Source organism: Lynx canadensis, chromosome F2 (assembly GCF_007474595.2).
Source record: "Lynx canadensis isolate LIC74 chromosome F2, mLynCan4.pri.v2, whole genome shotgun sequence".
Lineage (NCBI taxonomy): Eukaryota > Metazoa > Chordata > Mammalia > Carnivora > Felidae > Lynx > Lynx canadensis.
Genome location: NC_044320.2, coordinates 79,677,588 through 79,691,877, shown reverse-complemented (window position 1 = coordinate 79,691,877; position 14,290 = coordinate 79,677,588). Strand labels below are relative to the sequence as shown.

At 37.7% G+C, this 14,290-nt stretch overlaps 1 protein-coding gene across 1 annotated transcript in view; it reads left to right on the top strand.

Moving 5' to 3' along the window:
- Positions 1-14,290, top strand: part of SNTG1 (syntrophin gamma 1) — a 310,753-nt gene that overhangs the window by 157,281 nt on the left and 139,182 nt on the right. The window lies entirely within an intron of this gene.

Below are 14,290 nucleotides of genomic sequence, written 5' to 3'. Positions count from 1 at the left end.
CAAAGTCAATGTGCAACCTTTGATCAAAATCTAAACATGTAGAGGCACCTGGGTGACTCAATCGATTGAGCGCCGGACTTGATTTTCGCTCGAGTCATGATTCCTGGGTTGTGGGATCGAGCCCCTCGTGGGCTGAGCATGGAGCCTCATTCAGATTCTCTCTCTCTTTCCCTCTGCCACTCCCACCTGCTAGCATGCCCTAATTCTCAAGTGTGTGTGTGTGTGTGTGTGTGTGTGTCTGTCTATCTATCTATCTATCTATCTATCTATCTATCTATCTATATGTTATCTACGTATCTATATGTGTATCAATATCTGTGTTATCTATTTGTAAATGGTAGGCCAGTTAATTTCAATAGTAAAAATTTTAAATAATCCCAGCTTATAAAAATTAAGTTACTTCTCTTATCTAAACCTCAGTGCCCTCATATTTTTGAAGATTAAATAACAAATATAAAATTCTCCGTGTATGCCACTATTATCATCAATGTGTTAACATTTTAAACGTGTTCTTTAGAATATAGAATTTGTGTTCTTGTATAAATTGTATTATTGATGATGCCACTAGCCCAGACCAGCCTGCAGAGTTCTGTGTGACTGAAATACTAATGAAAACAGCTCTGGAGAGCCCAGTGTATCTGCAGTGCTCTTGACCATGCCGATGATGTAGGCGGAGACAGACATTGGAGAGACGTGCGTGTCACGTGTCTCACCACGTCCATCCCAAGCCGTGGTTACGTCTGAAGCCCTTGTTTGTGGTGCAGAGAATAGGGCTGTAGCCCCGAGCTCCTGATGGCCTCGAGCTGGGTATCACTGGTATTCCCTCTTGGCTTCCATTCCATCCCAGGTGCTTCTGAGGCCGGTAGAACATTACTTAGGAAATGCAGTTTAACAACTTCATAGGGCTGCAGTGGAGGAAAACTTCATTAATGAGGAATTATTCAAATAGAAAGGAGCACCAGCCATTGGGGAAAGTTGTATTGCCCATCAGTAAACCGAGTCGTTTTTACAGTCAGATACATAAAATGCAGATCTATTCACTTGGGGAATTCTTGCCAAAAATATAAATGATGAATGTTTCTTTAAGAATGACTCTAATATCTGTGTTACCATCGCTCCTTGCCCTCTCTAACCTCGACATGTGAAGTGTTAATAATTAGTATAATTTATGTTACTATAAATACTTCATAACCCTAATAACCCCACTGCCATTCTTTATTTATGATGACAACTACATTTAACACTCCCTACATTTTCCCTTCAATGACCTGTGGCATTTTTTGCCACCTCTGCATTTATCTAGGATTTGAATAATAGTAAAGTAAATAAGAATCTGAAAAAACCTTACATATAGAATAAATAACAAAAAGTGTTCAATATCCCAACACATGCATATATATAATAAATGTAGGTAAGCATTGGCATTCATAGCCTTTTATTTGCTAACCTTTTAATATTATTATACCAAGATTTTATTTCAAATCTCTTCCGTCTCACGTTTTTAAAAATCATAATGAATTCTTCTTGGCGTTTTAAAAACTGAAAGCAAGAGTTAATAGATTTTTCCCTGACTATTTTCCATCATGGAAATGAAGACTTTCAGGAAATTGGATTCATTTATAGTTCGATATTCATATATCCACACCATAGGAAAACTCACCTGCATAGCATGATAGCAATGCATTAGGGGACCCAGGTACATTCTCTACTTAATAAAATAGGAGCCAGTTTGTAATGAATTAAAATTTGAAAACACATACAGTCACATTTCTCCTCCAGATTTAGTATTCAAACAGCACCCTTATCTTGGACTAAGCCACAATGTGTTGCTTTAATCTTAAATTTTTTTCTGACTTAATTTTCATGTAAAGTTCTCTAAAGCTTAGATTAGATATAAATACATATATTTATCCATATGCTTTTGATGAAATAATTTACAGATATGTTAAAATAGTCAACTGTTATACAATGAAAATCAAGTACCCTCATGTCCCTGACACATATCTAGGTCTTTAAGGAAAAAAAAAAAACAACCCACAAAGATGTCACCCACTGGAGCACAAGTCTACTGCCTCCTGTGGGATTCTGTTTTTTAAATTGTGCTACCTATGTGGTACAGCTAACCCAATGGGAGAAATTTGAATAAAAGTGAAACATAAAGGAGACCAAGACATATCACTATTTTCCAACAGGGCCAGGTGTTATAGCTGAGCTCTGTAGGGAAACTCCCACCATCCAGAATCCATGAGACTTTCAGTGAAACCACTCTCATTAAAGAAGAGATTTGAATCCAAAATTGTAAATTATTGAGAAAATAGACCATAACAGGGGAAAGCATCATTTACAGATTAAAAAAATCCCAAATTAGTTTTGATTATCATGTCCTTTTTAAATAAAGAAGTGGAAATTATAAGTCAAGAACAGGATATGGTGTTAAAAATGTGGATTTGCAGAAGAATCAAATAGGAGTTCAAAAGTTTAAAAAAATAGTGTATTTAAAATTAAAATCAGTTAACCAATTGAATAATAGAATAGAAGATGAAGGTAAAATATGTCATTGAAAGTATATATCTGAGAATGTCAGTACACACAGAAAAGGGTGAAAAACAAACGTTAATGTAAGACATAAACTTTAGAATAAGAAGCTAAAAGAATATCTTCAGAAAGACTGGGGAAAACGTGTGAGAGGCAATGTATGAAGACAGATGATGGTTAAGAGTTCTTAGAAGTCTTCAGATTAAAGAATCCAACTAACCCCTGAGCAAGGTAAATAGAAACAAATCCACACCAACAAAGGATCTGGAATGACCTCAATATCCAGTCAGTGGAATACGGGCACCATTAAAAGGATAAACGAGCTCTGTTGGTACTGGTGTCGAAGGTCATCCAAGTAAGTTTATGAAGCAATAGCAAAGTGAAGAATAGGGAATAAAGTAATCACGGTGTTTTAATAAAGGGGTTAGAATGATACATACACATATTCTTATACAGGCATAAACACATCTTGAGAAGATGCACAAGAATCTGGTAAAGGTGTTTGCCTCTGAGAAGTATTACAGCCCAATCTGCTTTCCCACTGTGAGGATTTCATTCCCAAGCCTCTGTGCTCAACTCTTATGCCTTTCCCTGGAGAACCCTCTCATTTCCATTTCTGCTCATTTTGTTGATTAAAGTTCCCTATTCAGTTCCTGCAACAAGGAATTGCATTTTCTTTTGTTTTGTCTTGAGCTCAGATGTGTGTTAATTCTGTTCTTCCCGATGCAAACTCTATTTTGCATTTCTACCTATTGGAATCAGCCCAGCCTCCCTTATTTATTCCACATCCTCTGGCTTTTGGTCTTTACTATTGGAATAACTGGAAAAACGTATGTGCTTGCCATTTAAGACGTAACATTGGCATATACTTTTAGATGTCTGTCTTTAAATTTTGAATATGTTTCTCTTTTCTTCCTATTTTATTTATGTATAAGTACAGCATACTCCACTCATGAAGGAAATCTACTTTTCATATGTCTACATTGCCTAAGTTAAAAAGAAATTTTTATGGCTCGCAGAATTTGTGTTGTACTTAGACATTTTTTCATTTCAAGATTAACAAAAGTAAAAAAAAAATGCTTCACTGTTTATGTCTAGACATTTTAGGTTTTTATTTTTACACTTACCCAACTGGCTTCTATGGACTTTAAGCATTTCTTTCTTATTGCATTTATCATGTTTTATGGTATTCTCTATTAACTCTTTGTCCCTCTCTCAGCCCAGACTCAACTGTAAACTCCTAAAGATAAAAGTATTATTGTTATATCCTTACCTCCTACAACAGTGCCTTACATATCATGATTCTGGTAGAGACCTCAGTGTAAAGAAGAAATGCAATTAAATCTGAGAGTTCCTCAACATGTAAAGCTTTCTCTTTTCCAAAGAAGCTCAAAGAAAAGTACAGGGCACAGGCAGGGAGAAAATATTTGCAAATCATATCGAATAAAGGACTTAAATCCAGAATATATTTTTTTAACAAATGAAAACTGAATATTTAAGAAATCAAACAATTCAATGAAAGAAAATGTGCCCAGATTTGAAAAGACACTTCACTAGAGAAGTATGTGAATATCAAATAAGTGCAGGAAAAAATATTCAACCTTAAAGAACATGCAGATGAAAAACACCATGAAATACCACTACGTATACACGAGAATGGCTAATTATAACTAAGTGCTGGCAAGGAGGAATTGTTATACACTAGAATTGTTATACACTGCTGGTGGGAATACAAAATGGCACAACCACTTTGGAAGACAGTCTGACAGTTACTAAGAAGTTAAATCTACACCTACCATACGATCCAGCCAGTCCCCTCCTAGGAAATGAAAGCATGTGTTCATGCAGACTAGTTCACAAATGTTCATAGCAGCTTTATACATGAATAGCCCCAAACTGGAAACAACTCAAATTCCAACAGGTGGCTGGACACACAATGTCGTATTTATACAATGCAATGTTACTTAGCAGTAAAAAGGAACACACTCCTGGTACATGCTACAGCATAGATGAATCTCAAAATTATCCTGCTCAGTGAGAGTAACCAGGCACCCTTCCCCTCAAAAATAGAGTGTAGGCTGCATGCTTCTATTAGATAATACTCTAGGGATTGCAAACTAAGGTACAAAATCAGAAAGCAAATCAGCAGCTGCCTAGGAAACGGGAAGAGTGGGTGGCAACAGAAAGGGATTGGAAAGCAGCATGAGGGAACTTTGGGGTGATGTATATTTTCATTCTGTTGATTGTAGTGAAGGTTTTATGAGTGCATGCGTGCGGCACAACTTTTTAAACCTTACCTTTTAAATATGTGCCATTGATTTATGCTCTTATACCTCGATAAACTCCAAACCATTTTTATTATTAAAATGTCTGGGAATCAAATAAGTTAGGAATTGTATTAAACCAAAGCCACTGGGATTTGGTTTAATCTCAATAGTCTAGATTTAAAATTACACTTGTGTATCCCTTAGTTCACTTTTTGTGAGGAGTAACTTTCTCATTTCCTTGATGCACCTATAACATAATCATCTGTTTTCTCTATTATGATTTGGATCAGGTTTATTTATTTTAAAAAATGCGCTGAAATTCAGCTTCAATTGATATTGAAAAGCATGGGAAGGGGCAGCAGTGGTCTTGCTGTTAAGTGTCTGTTAAGCAGTGATACTCAGCTAGGTGCAAAATTTACTCAATTCATTAGATAATTTACTCAATTCATTAGAGATCTTTTAAACAAGCAGACCTATGTCACACTGCTGTATATACCTAAATCCTTTAGGTAATAATTTATTGTATTTATCATTTTTAATCATCATTAACTAAAATTCCTCTTTTGTAGCGTGCCTCATTATTCTCACAAAAATAACATTTTATAGTGACTATCTTCTGTAATTACCGAGGAGAAAGGTTATAGAGGATGATATTTTACCTCTTTCTATAAATCACAAATGTTCTTAATGACATCTGGAATGGTCAATCTTTTCCAGGAAGTTTTCAATTACTTGCCCAGATCCATCAGAGGAATCACTATGTAGTCTATGGCAACTACAGCCTTATGAAATGTGGTTTCCTAAATAATAAGACCTGAAAGTCCAAATTACTCCTTGACCCATGGGGCTGTGGAATGGATGTTGTGTTAGCAGACATGCTAACGACATTCATGTCATTCTACGTCTCCATCAGAGCTCTTGGGTGACCAGATACATTGTCAATGAGCAGTAATATTTTGAAAGGAGTATCTTTTCCCGAGAAGGAGGCCCCAACAGTGAGTGTATAATAGTCAGTAAACCACGTTGTAAACAGATGTGCTATCATCCAACCTTTGTTGGGACATTGATGGAGCACAGGCAGAATAGCTTTAGCATAATTCTTGAAGGGCCCTGGGATAGTCACAATGGAAATGAGCTTCAGCTTAAAGTCCCCAGCTACACTAAGCCCCTAACGGGAGGGTCAGCCTGTCCTCTGAAGCTGTGAAGCAGGACACTGACTTGTCCTCTTTAGCTGTAAAACTCCTAGATGGCATCTTCGTCCAATATAAGACTGTTTTAACTTCACTGGAAATCTGTTATTTAGTGTAGGCACCTTCATTAATGATCTTAGCTGGTCTTCTGGATAACTTGCTGCACCTTCTGTATCACCACCTGCCGTCTCACCTTGCACGCCGATACCATGGAGACAGCTTAAACCTCCTTAAGCCTCATGAACCGATCTCGGCTACCTACGGACTTTTCTTCTGTGGCTTCCTCACCTCTGTCACTTCATAGGACTGAAGAGAGTTAGGACCTTGCCCTGGATCAAGATTTGGCTTAAGCAAATGCGCTGGCTGGTTTGATCTTTTTGTTCAGACCATTACAACTTTCTCCATATCAGCAAGGAGGCTGTGCCACTTTCTTATAATTTGTGTGTTCACTGGAGCGGCACTTTTCATTTCCTCCGAGAACTTTTCCTTTGCATTCACAAGTTGGCTGTTTGGCAAAAGAGACGCAGCTTTCAGCCTATCCCGGTTTTGACACGCCTTCCCCACTAAAGCTTAAGTATTTGTGGCTTTTGATTTAATAGAGGCCACTGTAAGGTTATTAATTGGCCTAGTTTTAAGATTGCTGTGTTTCAGGGACAAGGAAGACTTGAAAAAAGGAAGAGAGATGGGGGAATGGCCCCGGCCGGTGGAGCGCTCAGAACATGAACATCGATTGACTGAGTTCTCCAGCTCATATGGAGACAGTTCATGGTGCCCCGAAACAATTACAATGGTAACATCAGAGGTCCTTTATCACAGATCACCATAACAAATATAATAGTAACGAAAAAGTTTGAAATATTGCAAGAACTACCCATTTTTTAATGTTTATTTTTGAGACACAGAGAGACAGAGACAGAGACAGAGACAGAGCATGAGTGGGGGAGGGGCAGAGAGAGAGGGAGACACAGAATCTGAAGCAGGCTCCAGGCTCCGAGCTGTCAGCACACAGCCTGACATGGGGCTCAAATCCACGAACCGTGGATCATGACCTGAGCAGAAGTTGGACGCTTAACCAATTGAGCCACCCAGGTGTCTCCAGTTTTTTTTCGTTTTAGAGAAAGAGTGTGTGTAAGCAGGGGAGAGGGGCTGAAGGAGAGAGAGGGAGAAAGAGAGGGAGAGAGAGAGAGAGAGAATTTTAACCAGGCTCCACACTCAGTGTGGAGCCTGGTGTGGGGCTCAATCCCATAACCACAAGATCATGATCTGAGCTGAAATCAACATCCAGATGCTTTACTAACTGAGCCACCCAGGCACCCCGAGAACTACAAAACTTTGACACAGATACACAAAGTGAGCACATGCCACTGAAAATGGCGCTGATAGACTTGCTTAACAGAGGGTTGCCACAAATCTTCCATCTGTTAAAAAAAAATTGCAGCATCTACAGAACATGATAAAGCACAGTAAAACGAGGTGTGCTTGTATTCAAGGGAAAACAACTGAATCTTGGTAAGACCGTGAGCTTGGTGGCATTTTATCTTGATCTAGCACCCATGCCTCTTTTTCTCCAGCAACACACTGACCTTGAAAGCAGCAGGTCACGTTCCCTGTGCAGCTTTCTGCTCAGACCTACGCATTGTCTGGTCCTGTGCCAGGCGTCACATAACCAGCTAGCCTAAGATTCATAGTCTAATGAGACGAGTATTTCTTTCATTCATTTTAGTTTGATCGAAATGTGTGCATCTGTGTGTCATTTTTGAGCAAAGTATTCTATTAACGAGATTGGCGATTTGTCTTTGTTTTTATTTTGTGTTTCAAAACCTAGGTTCTTTTCAGCAGAACAGAAAACTTTTATAAATGTTGACACAAACCATAGAGTCCCATAATCTTGGGATAATAGGCCTGTAATTACTTTAGTCCATTTTATAATACTTGGTGATAAAAAATGGTGGCATTCTATGATTTAAAGGAGAAACCTCCTCGAAAGCAACAAGCTTACAAATCAGTATGAAAGGACAGTGGCAGAGGCTTCATAGTAAAAAGACAGACTCAAAAGTATTTTACAGTTGAGCCCATACAAAATTATGCATACAACTGGTTACTATAACAATGATAAGGGGTGTCTAGGTGGCTCAGTCCGTTGAGCGACCGACTTTGGCTCAGGTCATGATCTCGCAATTCACAAATTCAAGCCCCACGTCAGGCTCTGTGCTGACAGCTCGGAGCCTGGAACCTGCTTCGCATTCTGCGTCTCCCTCTTTCTCTGCCCCTCCCCCACTCCTGCTCTGCTCTGCTCTCTCTCTCTCTCTTTCTCTAAAATAAACATTAAAAAATTTGAAAAATAATGATAAAATTAACTATATTTTAGAAATTCTGGAAGAGGGTTATTTAACTGGTGGGAAAAATACACTAATCAATTAGTAGATAGATAGAAAGATGATAGGGTAGGATAAGACATAGTACCCAGTGGGATGCCTGGGTAGCTCAGTAGGTTAAGCATCCGACTCTTAGTTTCGGCTCAGGCCATGATCTCACAATTCGTGGGTTCGAACCCTGCATCGGGCTCTGTGCTGGCAGTGTAGGGCCTGCTTGGGATTCTCTCTTTCCGTCTCTCTATGTCTCTGTTTCTGTCTCTCTCAAAATAAATAAATAAGCATTTTAAAAACAGATACAGTATCCAGTGCACACAGAATTTTCTATTAAGGAAAAGGCACTGATGGGGAAGAAATGGGATACTGAGATATGGATGGCATCATGTGTGCAGTTCCACCCAAGGATAAAAAGCTAAAAGCCCCAATTTCCATGAACTTTCTTTGCAGGAATACTTCATCTGTAACAGGTGCTTCACAAAGAAATGCTCACAAAGAAATCTCCTCTAGACTTACTCTCTCTTACTTCTCCAGACCCAAAATGATATTTAGATCCTCGTGTATTCCAATTTGGGAAGTACAAAATCCGGTTGAGAGGAGACAGCTTGTGCGCAAGTGGAGTGGCCGGGTCTCCTCCTCCCTCAGCCCCACTTTAATTTCATTCTCAGCCCGCTTTCTGCCCCTACAGATCGGTTTACACTTTCCAGAATTTTACATAAGTGAAATCATACCGTATATGATTTTTTTCTGACTTCTTTCACAGAGCATAATTATTTTTAGTTTTGCCCTTGTTACTACATGGGCCAATTCGTCCTTGGCCTTATCACTGAGTTGTATTCCGTTGCTGGCTATACCACTATTTGTGTGACCATCCATTCACTTGGCAATGGACTTGGTTGTGTCCTAAGGTCTGGTCAATTACAGATACAGCCTCCATAAATGTGTATGGACAAGTCCTTGTGTTAACATATTTGTTTATTGGGGGGCAGGGGGGGGCATTGGTAGTCATGGAATAGGTAGATAATATTGAGATGTATGTTGAAATTTTTAAGAACCTGCAAAACTGTTTTCCCCAGGGTTTGACCATTTGGCATCCACACTAGCTGCGTAAAGAGTTTCTGATATGGTCAGTTTTTAAATTGTAGACATCGTAATAGAGTAGTCTTGATCGCTCGCTGTGGTATTAATTTGCATTTCTGTAAGGACCAAGGATGTGGAGCATCTTTTCATGTGCTTACTTGCCATCCATATATATCTTCATTGGTGAAGTGTCTGTTCAAATATATGTTGCCCCAAATTAGAAGTTCTTAATTATGATGAAGTCCGGTTTATCGTATTTTAACGGATCTGGCTTTTGGCACTAGATTTAAGAAAACTTTGCCTAATCCAAAACGGAAATCATCAGCTATGTTTATTCTTAGATATTTTTGTTTTCCAGTATTTTCTCCAGTTGGAGCTATTGTTTTAAGAATGAGGTAGAGATGAAAGTTATTTTCAAATGAATATCCAGTTGTTCCTCTGTTATTTGTAGAAAATACTATTTTTTATCCATTGAATTATTTCATGCTTTTATCAAAAATTCAATTGACCATACATGGGCAGATCGATTTCTAGACATTCAGTTCTGTTGAGCTGGTCTATTTCTATATTTTGACACTAATATCTCACCATCTTGATTACGGTAGCTTTTTAATATTTTGAAAGCAGGAGTTTAGGCCCCTTAGCTATGCAATTTTTACGCAAAATTATTTTAGTTCCTCTAGGCACTTGCTATTTCTACATTAAAAAAATCAAATTGCCACTGTATGAATATTTTTAGGGGTATTTGGGTTTTTATTGGGACTGCTTTGAATCTGTAACTAAATTTGGGGAAAGTGGACATTTACCAATATTGAGTTTCAAGATCCTTGAACCTGGCATATCTCTCCATTTTGGGGGGCTTCTTTAATTTCTCTCAGAAATAATTTTTAATGATCAGTATATAGATGTTGTATATATTTTATCAGATTTATCCTCACCTAGTTCATAATTTTCAGATGGTATAAAAATGGTATTGTTTCTTAAATTTAATTGCTAGTTATTCTTTGCAAATTTAATAGAGATGCAAATGACTTCATGCTGATTTTGTGTTCTGTAACCTTGCAAAATCATTCTAATTTCCAGGAACTATAGATGATCATGGTTGTTTGTGAATAAATAGATTTTTAATTATTCCTTTCTAAACGCATACATTTTATTTTATTTTTTGATTGGTTTATGGCACTGTGAGATTCTTCGGTAAAATGCAGACTACATTTGATGAGAGTGGACATTTATACTTTGTTTCTGATCTTAGGGGGAGAACATTAAGTGTTTCAACATTAAGTATGATATTGGCTGTCTGTTTTTCATAGATGCCCTTTATCATCTTGAAGAACTCCCTTTCTGTTACTACTTTGTTGAAAAGTTTGTATCATGAATGAGTGCTAGATTTTGTCAAATGCCTCTTATTATATTAATATGGTGCATTACATTAATTTATTTTCAGAAATAAAACCAATCCTGCATTTAGGGGATATACCTCACTTGATCAAAATGGCTTAAACTTTTCATAAGTTATTGGATTCAGTTTTCAAAAACATTGCCAAGAATTTTTCCATATATGTTTCTGAGAGATACTGGTTTGTAATTTTCTCTTCGTTTAAAGACTTTATGTGAAATCGAATTTGATGTGCTACAATTTCACTTATATTTCACTAAAGATAGTTCCTTTTTTTTCTTTGTTGGAAGTTATTAATTTATTTTTTACATGTTTATTTATATTTGAGAGACACAGACAGACCCACAGAGCATGAGAGGAGGAAGGGCAGAGAGAGAGGGAGACACAGAATGTGAAGCAGGCTCCAGGCTCTGAGCTGTCAGCACAGAGCCCGACACGGGGCTCAAACTCATGAACCTTGAAATCATGACCTGAGCTGAAGTCAGACACCCAACCGACTGAATCACCCAGGCGCCCCTATAATTTATTTTTTGAATCTGCTTTTAGAATATTTCCGTCTGGTAATACAACCTTTTGATAAAATGTCAATGCAAATAATATGTTTTATATATTAAACTATTTGACTTAATTTTTAAAAACAATTAATCAATTTATTTTTTTTAATTTACATCTAAGTTAGCATATAGTGAAACCAAGATTTCAGGAGTAGATTCCTTAATGCCCCTTCCCCATTTAGCCCATGCCACCTCCCACAATCCCTCTAGCAACACTCTGTTTGTTCTCTATATCTAAGAGTCTATGTTTTGTCCCCCTCCCTGTTTTTATATTATTTTTGCTTCCCTTCCCTTATGTTCATCTGTTTTGTACCTTAAATCCTTCATGTGAGTGAAGTCATATGATATTTATCTTTCTCTGACTAATTTCGCTTAGCATAATACCCTCTAGTTCCATCTGTGTAGTTGCAAATGGCAAGATTTCATTCTTTTTGATTGCTGAGTAATACTCCATTGTGTATATACACCACTTCTTCTTTATCCATTCATTTGTTGTTGTACACTCGGGCCCTTTCCATTCTTTGGCTATTGTACATAGTGCTGCTATAAAAATTGGGGTGCACGTGCCCCTCTGAAACAGCATACCTGCATCCCTTGGATAAATACCTAGTAGTGCAGTTGCTGGGTCGTAGGGTAGTTCTATTTTTAATTTTTTGAGGAAGTTCAGTACTGTTTTCCAGACAGGTTGCACCAGCTTCATTCCCACCAACAATGCACAAGAGATCCTCTTTCTATGCATCCTCGCCAACATCTGTTGTTGCCTGAGTTGTTAATGTGAGCCATTCTGACAGGTGTCAGGTGGTATCTCATTGTGGTTTTGATTTGTATTTCCCTGATGATGAGTGATGTTGAGCATTTTTTCATGTGTCGGTTGGCCATCTGGATGTCTTCTTTGGAGAAGTGTCTGTTCATGTCTTTTGCCCATTTCTTCACTGGATTATTTGTTTTTTGGGTGTTGAGTTTGATAAGTTCTTTGTAGATTTTGGATACTAACCCTTTATCTGATATGTCATTTGCAAATATCTCCTCCCATTCTATTGGTTGCCTTTTAGTTTTGCTGATTGTTTCCTTCACTGTGCAGAAGCTTTTTATTTTGATGAGGTCCCAGTAGTTCATTTTGGCTTTTGTTTCCCTTGTCTCGGGAGACGTGTTGAGTAAGAAGTTGCTGCGGCCAAGATGAAAGAGGTTTTTGCCTGCTTTCTCCTCGAGGATTTTGATGGCTTCCTGTCTTACATTGAGGTCTTTCATCCATTTTGAGTTTATTTTTGTGTGTGGTGTAAGAAAGTGGTCCAGGTTCATTTTTCTGCATGTCGCTGTCCAGTTTTCTCAGCACCACTTGCTGAAGAGACTGTCTTTATTCCATTGGATATTCTTTCCTTCTTTGTCAAAGATTAGTTGGCTATACATTTGTGGGTCCATTTCTGGGTTCTCTATTTTGTTCCATCAATCTGAGTGTCTGTTCATGTGCCAGTGCCATACTGTCTTGATGATTACAGCTTTGTAATACAAGTTGAATTCCGGGATTGTGATGCCTCCTGCTTTGGTTTTCTTTTTTAAGATTGCTTTGGCTATTCGGGATCTTTTCTGTTTCCATACAAATTTTAGGATTGTTTATTCTATGTCTCTAAAGAATGCTGGTATTATTTTGATAGGGATTGCATTGAATATGTAGAATGCTTTGGGTAGTATTGACATTTTAACAATATTTGTTCTTCCTATCCAGGAGCATGGAATATTTTTCCATATTTTGTGTCTTCTTCAATTTCTTTCATAAGCTTTCTGTAGTTTTTGGTGTATACATTTTTCACCTCTTTGGTTAGATTTATTCCCAGGTATTTTATGGGTTTTGGTGCAATTGTAAATGGGATCAATTCCTTGATTTCTCTTTCTGTTGTTTCATTGTTGGTGTATAGGAATGCAATCGATTTATGTGCACTGATTTTATATCCTGCAACTTTGCTGAAATCATGAATCAGTTCTAGCATTTTTTTGGTGGAATATTTTGGGTTTTCCATATAGAATACCATATCATCTGTGAAGAGTGAAAGTTTGACCTCTTCCTGGCCAATCTGGATGCCTTTTATTTCTTTGTGTTGTCTGACTGCAGAGGCTAAGACTTCCAATACTATGTTGAATAACAGTGGCGAGAGTGGACATCCCTGTCGTGTTCCTGACCTTAGGGGGAAAGCTCTCAGTTTTTCCCCATTGAGGATGGTATTAGTGGTGGGTCTTTCAAATATGGCTTTTATGATCTCGAGGTATGATCCTTTGTTTCCCTGCTTTCTTGAGGGTTTTTATCAAGAAAGGGTGCTATATATTGTCAAATGCTTTCTCTGCATGTATTGAGCGGACCATGTGGTTCTTGTCTTTTCTTTTACTGATGTGATGAATCACATTGATTGTTTTGCAGATATTGAACCAGCCCCACATCCCAGGTATAAATCCCACTTTGTCATGGTGAATAATTTTTTAAATGTATTGTTGGATCCGGTTGGCTAGTACTTGTTGAAGATTTTTGCATCCATGTTGATCAGGGAAATTGGTCTATAGTTCTGCTTTTTAGTGGGGTCTCTGTCTGGTTTTGGAATCAAGGTAATGCTGGCTTCATAGAAAGAGTTTGGAAGTTTTCCTTCCATTTCTAGTTTTTGGAATAGCTTCAAGAGAATAGGTGTTAACTCTTCTTTAAATGTTTGGTAGAATTCCTCTGGAAAGCCATCTGGCCCCAGAATCTTGTTTTTTGGGAGATTTTTGATTAATAATTTGATTTCTTTACTGGTTATGGATCTGCTCAAATTTTCTATTTCTTCCTGTTTCAGGGTTTGTAGTTTGTATGTTTCTAGGAATTTCTCTATTTCTTCCTGATTTCCGATTTTATTGGAATATAATTGCTCATAAT